Here is a 13,127-nt window from a genome sequence, read left to right on the forward strand (position 1 = left end):
GGCCGGCGACAGTCGCCCCTTTATAACCCGCCCGCGCCCCTCCCCTCCCTCCCGCACCAGTGCGCGCTGCGCGTCCGAAGAAGCCAGAGAAGGGAGAGGCAAGAGAAAGAGGAAAGGAGGGAAGGAAAAGAGAGAGAGAGAGAGGAGAGGAGGAGGAGGGAAGAAAAGAAAGAAAGAAAGGAGGAGGAGGTGGAAGGGGGAAGAAATTTCTACCGTCTGTCGCAGGTAATTTTTTTTAATCTTGTAGTTTAGTTTAGTTTAGATCTAGATTTAGAAATATTAGTGGATCTGAGATTTAGAAATATTAGTACATCTAGACTTAGAAGTAATAGTGGACGTAGATTTAGACTTGGAACTTTTAGCTGTTTTTAGATAGGAAAAAGTAGATTAGTTAGTATATCTGATTTAGCATATACAGTAAAATAAAGTCAATATTCAAATAAATGTAGTAAAAAGTAGATTTAGTTGTTATGATAAATGGCTAGAATAAATGAGTTATTAAATTATGTTTATTTGGTAGGTATTCGAATAGAGTTTTTCGATAACAATATTAAATTTGTTTGTTCTGGTAAATTACTACAATAAATGTAGGCAGTAAATTATAACTTTTTGGTTAGGTATTACAATATAGTTTCTTGTAACATTATTAGATTTATTTGTTGTGGTGCATGTCTATGATAAAGTTAGTTAGTAAGCTCGGTTTAGTGTTACATAGTTGTTTGTTTATTCAATTGAGGTCGTTATTGTAGTTAATTTATGTCTAGTGCTGAGAATAATTTGGACTGCCCATTTCATGTATGTTGCTAGGCATGTCGGATAGTGTCAATATTCAAGTGTACTATGGGTCGGGGGAGATTAGATATGGTCCACAAGGGGTAGATTTGAGTGGATTCCCCTATTTTACCAAGTGTGTTCCAAGAGCAAGAGAGAGAACTTGGGGGGCATATGCAAGTGGCTCTGTAGGAACTTAGGTGTTGACAGAGATCAAGCGGATGTGTTAGTGAGGTTTGTAGTGCAAAGACGGCCGGACATAAACTTTTGGGAGTTGGTTCCGCTTGAAGGAACTCCGAGGTATCGAGGTTACATAGATGGTTTCACGAGAAGAGGTTTACCGATCATATGGTATGTCCAATTTTTCATGAAGGGTGGACCGAGCACTCATATTGAAGATCAAGTCGGAGGAGATGAAGTTGAAGCAGAAGAAGATGTGCAGAGTACTACGGGTGTAAATGAAGAAATTGATGACGAAGAATAAGAAGGTGGAGATGCAGAACATGAAGTAGCACCTCGGGAACCAAATGCAGAGGCTGATGAGGAGGAAGAATTTCCTGAGTTAGTAGAGTAGATGGAGATGGAAGGAGGGGAGGCCAATGGTGCCATGGAGGAGGACTCATCGGATGATGAGGAAAATGATTATCCTGTACCGCGAAATTGGTCAAATTACGACCATTCCGCCCTACAGGTAAATGTGGGGGAAAATATTGCTTGGGAGTACAGGGAGAATGAGGTATGCGAGGGGGCTGTGTATCAAAGTGGGGATGAAGTGAAGGTGGCTATTAAGAGGTGGTCCACTTTGTGTTTGCAGCGTCAGTTCAAGGTGGAAAAGAGTAGCCCGAAGGTGTATGATGTCCGTTGTGTGCGAAATGATTGCCCATTCAGGGTTTATGCATACAAGGGCAAATGGAAGGATTACTGGGAGGTGACTAAAGTGGTTGAGCACCAATGCTTGCTGGCTGAATTGGAAGGGACACACCGCAACCTCACTACTAAATTTGTTGCTCAATACATGTACCCTCAGATAGTGGAGAATCCAAGCTTCGAGCCCAAGTCCATTATCTGTGCCATAGAGGAGAAGTTCAAGTACAAGATCAGCTACAACAAAGCTTACCGTGCTAAGCAGAAGGCGCTTGAGATGAAGTGGGGTATGTTCGAAGCATCCTACGACAACCTCCCTGCCTTGTTGCACACCATTTGCCAGAGAAATCCTGAAAGCTTCTACGACTTGAAATCATATCCAGTTCTTCAGTTTCCAGGCAAACAGGTCCTTCAGCGGTCATTTCTTGCGTTGGGTCCTTGCATTCATGCTTTCCGACATTGTCGACCAGTCATTTGCATTGATGGCACATTTCTAACTGGAAGGTACAAAGGGACAATATTAACAGCTATTGGAACAGATGGCAACAATCAGGTGCTGACGCTTGCGATCGCTTTTGTAAGGAGTCTGGAGATAGCTAGTATTGGTTTCTTGAGAGGGTGAAGAACATGATTGTGTTGGACGTCGAGGGTGTCTGTCTCATTCATGATCGGCACAAAGGCATTATACAAGCAATCGAGGACCTACAGAACGGAAGTGAAGAGCGTTTTAGGGCCCCGATATGGCCGGACTTGAGGAGTCGGTGGTGCATGAGGCATATGGGTGCGAACTTTCATAGCCAATTCAAGAACAAGACCCTACAAAATTGTTCAAGTGCCTGTGCAACCAGAATCAGGAGAGGAAGTTCAACCTACTGTGGAAGAAACTTGAGGACCTCACAAAGAAGCAATGCGAGGAACTAGCGAAGAGGGTGGTCAATAGTGTGGCCGACAAACCCGTGTCTCTGGAGGACGTCGGGCTCGACGGTCCAAACGTCAGGCGAAGACGGGGAAGATCCATCAAGACCTTCTCACAGTGGATTGAGAATGAACTGAAGGAAAAGTGGGCATTACTCTTTGATGAAGGAGGTGCACGGTGGGGTATAATGACGACAAACCTAGCTGAGGTTTACAACTGGGTCCTGCGCGGTGTTTGGGGCCTGCCTCTTGTTGGTATTGTCGAATTTTACCTTTACCGCATCATAAAGTATTTTAGGGAAAGGTACCAATTGACTGATAACTCCATGCGCGACAACCACGTAATATTTGGGTACAAGATGACAGAGTACATGGAGGAAGCAATTAAGAAAGCTCATTTGCATCGTGTGAAAGAAGTGGGAGCCGTCGAATGCCGGTTCGAAGTTGTGTGCAGGAACAAAGTTCGAATGGGCAGGAGGCGTGAGAGACACACACATGAGTGCATCATCAGCAATGAAGGTTGTGTTTACTCTTGCCACAAGCCAAGATTGCTACACAGGCCTTGCACCCATATCATTGCTGCATGCTTCGAGGCGGGGGCCTTCCAACCCCGTCGTTTCGTGCCGCACTATTTCCTCAAAGAAACCATATGGGAAACTTGGAGGAATGAGGTTTATGGATATCATTTGCTGGGAGACTTTGTCAATAATCCTGATAATGCCGTCCGCTACATTCCTGATCCTGATCCAGAAATGTTCCAAGGAGTGGGGCGACATGGGAACAGGCATATCCGTAATGACATGGATGAATCTGAAGCTGGTCCTGATGACCGTCTATGCTCCAAGTGCCACGAAGCCGGTCACACCTAAAAAAACTGCCCGGCAACGACGTATGCAAGTGCTAGCACCCAATTTGCATCTAATAACTATTAATGTAATGTACTGTATACCTTCAGTTGTGTTATTGTAACTTCAGTTGTCATCCTTAGGTAGTGTAATATAATTTTTATTTGACGCTGCGGACAAGGACATCAAGTTTTGTAATATTTATCGTGGACCCTTTATATTTGTGTTGACTCGTATGTAACATAATGTAATACTATTTTTTCTTTAGATGTTTAGTGCTTATTTCTTTCTATAGTTGTGTTGCAGGTATGGCGTCGCACCCAGGTCCACAGGGGGTCGAGACCCCTGAGTAGCTGGACCCTACCGTGGACGGCCAGCATAGGTCGTTCCACTCGGTTGTACTTGGTACGAACCTAGGCACGTTTCGAGCTCATATTCCGCTTGCGACCATGCCGATCGACCGACGTTGGATCCCGAGGTACAAATAATTAGTAATACTTCTGTGTTAAGTTGAATGAATAATTTGTGTAAACTAATTCATTTGTTCCGTGGTACAGGTTGCGTGCGGCGGGCCTTCTTCCTGTGGCTAGGCTTGTGGAGGGCGACATGGTCGAACGTTCAGCGCGACGTGGCCGCGAGAGACCCGCACGGTTGCAGTTCGACATGTCACTGCTAGCAGCTTTGCTGGACCGGTCGCGGCCGGAGACGCACACCTTCAACCTCCCGGTCGGTGAGTTGACGCCCACACTAGAGGACATCTCGATGCTACTGGGCCTTCCTTGTGTAGGGGTCGCTGTAGCCGCGATGGACGTGCCCCCCTCCTGACATGAGGAGTTGTTGGGTCGCTTTGCGGACGTTGCCCGCATAGACGGTGCCCCCCAGTACACCACTTTCAGCAGCTCCCACGGCCCGACGAAGGCTTGGCTCCAGCAGTTCAGTGTGAGTTTCTAATTAGCAGCAATTATAAATATTTTTCAGCCATTTTTTTTAAATTGTTGACACAAGTACGAAATTGTTTTGCAGGCCGAGTACATGAGAGAGGATGCAAACGACGCCATAGTAGCGCGTCACTTAGAGGCGTACCTGCTGTGGCTCTTCAGCTGGACACTCTTCTGCACGTCGCACGGGAACTCGGTGCCTAAGCACCTTCTTCCTTACACGAGGGCCATTGCGGAGGCCCCGCTTGACGAGGTTCCACAGTACAGCTGGGGTTCAGCTGTGCTGGCGGCCACGTACAGGGGTCTTTGCATGGGCTGCGTGAAGGTAACTTTGACGGAGCCTATCTTCCTTGGCTGCCCACTGCTGCTTCAGCTTTGTGCCTACGAGCGGTTCCCGATAGGGCGACCTCGTGTGGACATGTCCCCCTACCTTGGGGGTTTTGATGAGGACGACGTCGACAGACCCAAGATGGGGTCGTTGTGGTGCCTGAGGAGGGTACGGTTCTTCCTCTACTATTTTTCGATTCTTATTACAGTTTGGAATTTTTGAGGTCCTAAATAAGAAATTGTGATTACATTTGTTGCAGGCGGTTTGGACGGGGCTTCAGACAAAGAAGTCTTACCCGGACTTTGTCGGTATGTTCGACGCTTTAGTCGACACTGACGTGAGGTGGAGACCCTACAACTTGGAGGAGGTGGAGGCTCGTGCCCCGCATGGCCTATCTTCGCTATGCCATCGGGACATGGTGTACTGGATGACGAGGAGGCCACTAGTCTTCGACATCCACGTCGAGGACTACGCGGTTCATCGTGTCATGAGGCAGTTTGTCCTGTACCAGGACTCCCCGCTTCCGGCAACGTCAGCGGTACCGGCTTCCGTTCATAGGTACATTCCAGCATTTTCATTCTCCTTGCATTAACAATATTTTGTTTATGTAACTCGTGTAACGATGGTTCCATTAGGGCTACCCGTCAGGGTGGTGGTAGTGGCCCTGAAGTCCTATGGGTTCCGAGGATGGTTCATTGGGTCGCCCTGTGGGCCACCGCACTAGACGAGGTGGTCCAAGAGGGCCGGCCACACGACGCCAACGCTTTCGCAGCATACCTTAGCTGGTTCTTATCGAGGACCAGGACACGGGTCCAGCACGTTCTGGCGGAGCCACCGACGGAGACCGCTCCAGTCACCCAGACGTACCCTCGCGCGAGAGACGTCAACTACGACCGCACGGTAGGCTACTTGAATTTTCTTGTACTAAACTTGCATCATTTGGTGTGGCTAACTTGAAATTTTTTCGCTCCCCAACAGATCGACCTTATAGCGGATATGGACAGGCAGTTGACGTACGACATCGATAACTTCCCCGTGATGAATTTGGTTTAGCAACGATCGCTGCTTATGCGGGTCAGATACGGCTGCAGGAGGTTCCTCAGTGGCGTTACCTGCCGTGACAGGCACGGGGACGTCGTCCGTCCACCACGACCTTCGTACCCCCGTGCGTCCACTCCAGCTCCTACTCAACAGGCTGGTACGTCCTCTCAGCAGCACATTCGTCTGGCAACAGCCGGCACCTCCTACGTCGTACCACCACCACCACCGCCACCGTCTTGGCACACCACAGCAGGTCCGTCCACCGTTCCTCAGATGCATTACACATGGTCGTCTTATCCTTCTTCAGCTCACCGGAGCTACAACCAATAGGTATGTGATGTGTACTTACTGTAACTCCATTTTAAGAACGCAATGAAACTAACAAAATCGTTTCCTTTGTGATTGTAATAGGCTACGTAGATCAGGGATGGCATTCGGAGGACTCGCACGACAAGGCAGCAAGGGCCAGCAGCAGTGCTTGGATCGATGAGCTTTTCAGAGTGGACGCCGACCTGCTCGGTCCCTCCCAGCTGCCAGACGCTCCGGGTCCTATACAGGGTGCGACCCAGTTCGTCGGGACACCACAGGGTCCCACACAGGGCGCGTCATCGCAGTACCTCGTGACACCTCCTGCGGAGGTAGTGGGAGGACGTTTGACTCACGACGTTCACCCGTCAGAGCCCTGGACGTACGACTGGCAGCAGACCAGAGCAACGCAGCGGGCAGCAAGGCGTGGTCGTGGTGCCGGCGAGCCTCGTTTCAAGCGAGGACGCATTTAGTGCGTAGGGCTACTTCATTGTATGATTATGATGTTTACGATTATCTTTATGTGCGATGACTGCTCTATCTACATAATAAGTTAAATGCCTTTCATTGTTCGCGTGCGTTTTCCCTGCCAATTCTAAACATTTCCCAATTAATAATTAGAAGCACACAATTGAAATAATCAATAACTACGAATGAAAATCGTGCGGCAAATAACAGAGTACATTACCTAAGCACAACACAATTAAAGGTCCAACAATACACAACATTATCCATGAATAAAACATGGACACAACCGCACACAACGGAGTAGTAGCGAATAACGGAGCCTACTGAGTACAACGAGGCCACTTTCCCTTCCTCAGGGCATCGGGGTTCTCCTCCATCGCTGCTTTGGCTCGGCGTGCACGCTCAAGCTTCCTCTCCCTCTCCTCCCTCTGCGCAGTAAGCTGCCTCCTTTCCTCCTCTTCCTTGTGCTCTTTCTCTGCAGCCTCCTCTCTGAGCCTCTTCTCCATCCTCTCCTTGCTCTTTGGCGCCCACTGCAACATGTACTGCATGTGCTCCTTGTCCTCAGGCTTGATCTCAGTGTCAATCCACTGCTCAAAATCACAGAGCGGTGGAGGAGTCTGCAAAAGATGTATTTATTACATAACAAAAAAAGCATGCAAGATGTCATATGGCACAAAATAGTTGTTGCACAACATCAATTCCTCACCATCTTGTTAATGCGGCACTGACGAAGTGTAGGCTCAAACGCAAAGTTGGAACACATCCAATACCTCTGCCTATACGTGTCCTCTTCATCGGACTTGGCTACCTTGCAAGGATCGCCACAAAAGCACATGGGCACTGGAACACCACTAGGCAGAGGCAAACGGTCGAAGGCATTTCCGGTCAACGGAACACTACTCCACCTTTACCATTTTCGTTGTAAGAACAAGAAGCAACTAAGATTAAATCATATGACTACCGGTTAACGTACAGTTGAATAACGTGCACTGAGATTACCTTGCTTTACCAGTTTTTTCACGCCTTGGCATCATACGGTTGTATAATAAAAATATTAAAAATTCATGAAACTATACTAGTAAATACTTATAGATCTAAATACTAAAGTAGGAACTAAAAACCGAATGTAAAACTATACTAACGACGCTACATTTTTAACATCTAAAAACACACAACATATCCGTAGATCTAAATACTAAACTACAAAATAAATACCGAATCTACTATACATACTAAGCTAGATTTTTACCATCTAAAAGCACAATGTATTTTTAGATTTACTATACTACGATATTGAAAAACTTACCTAAATTCTAGGAGATTTCTTCCCCTTCTTTCCTCTCTTTCTTTCCTCCTTTCCTTCTTTCTCTCCATCTCTGTTTCTCCCCTCAAAAACGTCTCAATGAGGAGAGGTGGGTGCCTTGGAGGCCTGGCTTGGGGGGGGGGGGGGTTAAATAGGGGGAATCCCCGCGGCCCAGGCGGCAGTAGGGGTCGTTACCGTCGGCCCAGGCGGCGGTAACGACTCTGACCGCGCCGTACCGCGGCGGAGCAGGCGACGGGTCCTTACCGCCAGCCCAGGCGGCGTAATGGAGATACCGCCGGCCCAGCCGGCGGTAACGACATGGGCCGGCAGGGTCAGGCCTTTACCGCCGGCTGAGGCGGTGGTAACGGGCTTCCGCCGCTTGGGCCGGCGGCGTTAGACCATTTCTGCAATTTTTCCATCCAACTATATATTTCTGAAAAAAATATAAAGAAATTTCAACCAACGAGCCTAACCCCGCGGCGCGGCGCATGCAGCCCCAAGCAGCATGAGACCCGACTGACTGGAATTTTTTTATTTTTATATTTTAGTATTTTAAAAAATATATATCCTAACAAAAAATTACAAATCTATAACTATAACGCCTTTTGAAATGGCTATAGCCAAATGAAACGGTAGAAGGTAGACTGTAGCAAACTTACCGGCGGTAAGTTCCCACCTAGGCAATACACTTTTAAAAAATCATAACTAATTCATATGAACTCAGATGGAGATAAAATTTATATTAAAATTGTAGATCGCGACGAGATCTACAGCTTTGTAGTTCAAACTTTTTTTCATTTGATATCATCTTGGTACTCAGATAATCGACACCAGTTTGAGATCTAAAATTCAAATTTTAGATCTGAAATTGGGCAGCACACATTCAAAAAATCATAACTAATTCATATGAACTCGTACAGAGATAAGTTTTATATAAAAATTATATATATCAATGAGATTTACAACTTTGTATTTCAAAATATTTTCATTTGGTACCATCTTTGTGCTCAAATAATCAACACAAATTTCAGATCTGAAATTAAATTTTAGATCTGAAACTTTTATCATTATTTGAGCACCAGGATGGATCCAAATGAAAAAAGTTTAAACTATAAAGTTGTAAATCTCATCTAGAGCTACAATTTTTATATAAAGTTTATCTCTATCTTAGTTTATATGAATTAGTTATGATTTTTGAAAGTGTGCTGCCTAGGGAAGGTAAATTCCGCCGGTTCAACTAGTGCACGTTCCGTTGTTTCAAACGGCAGTATAGGTATAGATTTGTAATTTTTTTATTAGAACATATATTTTTACAAAATACTAAAATAAAAAAAATTCGACTGACTGGATGCAGCCGACAGGCCGTAGCGCGAGCTGCGTCCAACATTGAGCACGCTGGGCCATGTCTTTGTATGGCAACAGGTTTTGCTGGAAACGTATTTTGGTTGACAGCAGTAGCGGCATGTCATATGTCTCGTTCTTTTTTCACCGGCTCGATCCAAAATTCATTCAAATGAACTATTCCGGACACCAAACCGGGGAAATTGAAACGAATATAAATCAAATTGGTGACCTAAAACTACCCACTGTCATCCTATAATTCTTTCCTTTTCTATTGGAAGATGAAAGCTTTTGGTTTGTCTGCCCGGTCGTTGGGAGACAATTATTTGGAGCGGCTTGTGCACGGACACGAGTTGTCACGGCACACAGAGCTTTTGGCACGTACGCATGTACGTATTCCAACCATCATGCGACGATTAAACAAGCAATGTCGTCATCTCTCAAGAACAAACAATGTCCGGGAAAGAGCAGATTAGGTTTGATATTAGGTTTAAGCACCTTCCGGGCAGCTCCGGAACACGTGGATACGCAGGGACAGGGGAACAGTAAGCAAGTGCGGCTTGACAGGGGTCCCCTCCCTCTCCCTCCTTTGTTCCCTTGGGAAATTTATCCCTGGCAGGTTGTAAGTGTGGTTTTGTGTGACGCACACTGCAAATGTCGATTTAGTCTTCAGCACATCGTGAAAAAGCAGTTTGGTCTACAACACATCACACCGAATAAACTATTCCTTTTCAATCAGAAGGAGGGGTAAAAGGATCATATTGCCTTCGGATCCACCTGCCATCTTCCTCCTTTCTTTCTCTTCATCCTGTTTTCCCTTCCGCTGCCTTCTCTTTGTAGCCCCTCTTTTTTCCTCCCCACCGATGGCTTTTGCTGCTGCTCTTCGGCTAGCGCGAGGCTCACATGGTGGCCGCAGATCCTGGTGGTAAGGGCCTGATTCTTCATTGCGGATTGGCGTTCTTCGCTGCGGATTGGCATAGTAGCGGCCGACGGCGGGAACGAAGACGCAGGTGCGGACACACACTCGCATTTACATACTCGCATCATCCCACCAAAAAGGGAAAGGCAGTAGTGGTCTGCCGACGCAGAAAAGGGTCACCTACAAAGTTGGCAACTCTGTTAAAAAAAAACCAAGTAAACTAATCCACATTTGTTAATTAATCAGATAACCTAATCGGCTGGTCCGAGACCCTTGCTTGCTCACAACTCACGACACTTTCTGGTTTCGGCTCATGCCCGCCGGATCCCGGCCATTCCATCGGCCCCAACCCACCCTCATGCCGTCCTGTCCCTGACCTGCCCCTCCCGTCAGGGCACGCCACGAGGCCGCGGCCGCCCCGGCGGGATCCGTGTCCTCGCGTGGGACAAGCCCGGAGGCCGACCAAGCACAAGAGGAAGATTCCGGCTGCCCGCATGGGCTCGCCGTCTTCAGGCCAGTTCAGAGCATTTTCTAATCGGCAGATCGGATCGTTCCGTGCAAGGCGGCGGCCGGCCGGTCAGCGTGCTCCCGGTTTGTTTATCGTTTGGATGGTTTGCTGCCGGTTGGGCTGGATGTCATGTCAGTGAGCCTGAAGTCTGAAACATGCCTGCAGTGCATGACATGGACTGCAAGCCAATCCTGCAATGCCTTTCTGCTGCGTGGAAGAGGCTAGTTGAGTAGTAAGATCAGCTCAATGATTTAGCAATGGCTAATTGGTTATCCCATGATCGAGACTGCTGGAGCCAATGCATGGCTACACGTTAATCCCTTTGGCCCAATAATGAGCGAGAATCTTTCGTTTCAAAAAAAAAATAATGAGCGAGAATCCTGCAACTGGAACGACCCTGCCGTCAACTGCAAATATTCCTGAGATTTGCGTCAAGTGCATACAGTCACGAGGAGGAGACGTTGACAGGCCCAAGGGATTTGTGGCTTACACGCAAAATTCCCATCCCGTTCCGTCTTGCATCCCTTTCAAGCGTTTAAGCAGATACGCCCAAGCAATTGAGACTGTTGAGAGTGAATGGAAAGAATGTGCGTGATAGCGGCGACGGCAAACCAAGTTGTGTGTACGTGTTGGGCGCTTGGGGCGCTAGCTGTAAAGAGGAAATGGCATCACACTACTAACCACGGGCCAACTGCTAGTTTGATGATTCATTGATTCGCTTTCTTTTCCCATGCCACGTGTGATGAGACAATCGCTAGTGTGTAGTCCATTTAAGATTCAGAGCGGATATTTATTAGGTTATGAGCTCAAATCTTTAAAGGAGCTTTTAGCACAAAATCGACGAAGCTGATCCACCAAACCTGTTGTTGGTTGTGACAATGAACTCTGTTCTTTGCCAAGAACTAGATAAGGCATTTTGGTTGGCCACCCAGTAGGGGTGAATGCCGAGCCGACTTATTGGCTCACTCTAGCTCGTTTAGATAATGAGTTGGTCCGACTCGGCTCATAATACTAGATCGCAATCTAACAAGTAGAAAATATATTTTGGCTTCGTTCGTCAGTACTACTTAGGAGGTTGAGCCAAGTTGTTCTAGCTTGCGAGCTGAGGTGTGTTGAAGAATTATTGATATTTACAGTTACAAGCGACCAGAAGAATCAACACTAAAGCCTCATTCAGTTCTCTTGGAATCATTCGGAACGAGATCTATTCCGCACGGGTTGATTTGACTCAGTAATAACCGTTTGGTTCGGATTGGAATAGAGCTCATTTTGGTTATTCCGACCTCTTAACGATCCGGAATCAATCCCCATATTTTAACCTCCGAAATAAAACCCTTCAGAATTGAGTGACACAACCGGATCCACCCATTCTCCTCCAGAAACGAATCCGTTCCATGATTCAATCCTGAAACAAGATCTGAATTGAATTTGGAGTAGCACTATTTCCGTATAATTCCTTACATATCTCAATGCAAACCGCCGCCAAGAGAGGAACGCCCCTTCCACCGTTCCGCGTGAGAACACGAGGATACTCCTGCAACAATCAACGATGCAGATCCTCTCGCACAACTTTCCACTCCATACTTTACTCGAAGCAGTAACTAATTAAACTAGATTAAACAGTGATCACGCAGGGGTTAGCGATCCGGCGGCCTGTTCATCGGTGACTGCGACGACCGTCCGGCGGCGATACCCCCTGCGGCCCTGCCCGAAATGAGCAAGGCTCGCACATGGCCTGATTTGATCCCATCCGGTAGCGTGGGAACCCATGCACGGCAACTGACACTGATGGAGGAGAGGCGGCGACTTGCTCCCAAGGGACACGCCTTGACAGAGATACACTAGTCTATCCTCTTCCTCTCATCGGTGACGGTGTCCGATGCACGCGATCGTCGTTGCAAACCGCCGCGAATTTTTTTTAAGTTTCTCTTTTTTTTTATTTTAAGTTTCTCGAGAGACAGTGTAAGATTCTTTTTTTTTAATTGAGAGTGTGCAATAAGATTCGTGGAGGGCTGATTGCGTTCACAAATAAAGCTGCTGCCGAGGTAAATGTCCATGTGTAGTTTATCTCTGAAGCGAGCTAGAGTAGCACATGCTGTGAGGTTATTTTCTTCTTCTTTTTTTTCTTTTACTTTGGAATGTAGTAATCTTGTAATGAAGCAACGTTGTTTCTTCCTTCGGTTCGACGAGAATTTGTGTCATGGGAAGCGAATTTGTTCGAGGAGCACTACGAACAAAAGTGTACACGCATATCTGTTGCTTTCGGATGCCAGTACTTCACGTGCTTCATGACAGCGTTGCCTTGCAAGTTGATTTTTTTTAAAAAAAAGATTATGTGAATGGATAAAAAGGGTTTAGTACTTAGTAGCGCATGTTGGAGCATACTTCACGTGAAAATGTACAAGATGGAATCGTATAAAAAAAATCACCAATTGCAAAGGCATATCGTAAAAATATAATACCGGTCAGCACTGCCGGCTTGCGTGGAGGCAAGAATTCAAGATCTTGATGAACGATGAGGGAATATGCACGGGAAAGAGGAAGGAAAAGTCCTGAATAACAAGTGTGTATCATGGTCCT

The sequence above is a fragment of the Setaria italica genome, chromosome VI (genome assembly GCF_000263155.2).
Source record: "Setaria italica strain Yugu1 chromosome VI, Setaria_italica_v2.0, whole genome shotgun sequence".
Lineage (NCBI taxonomy): Eukaryota > Viridiplantae > Streptophyta > Magnoliopsida > Poales > Poaceae > Setaria > Setaria italica.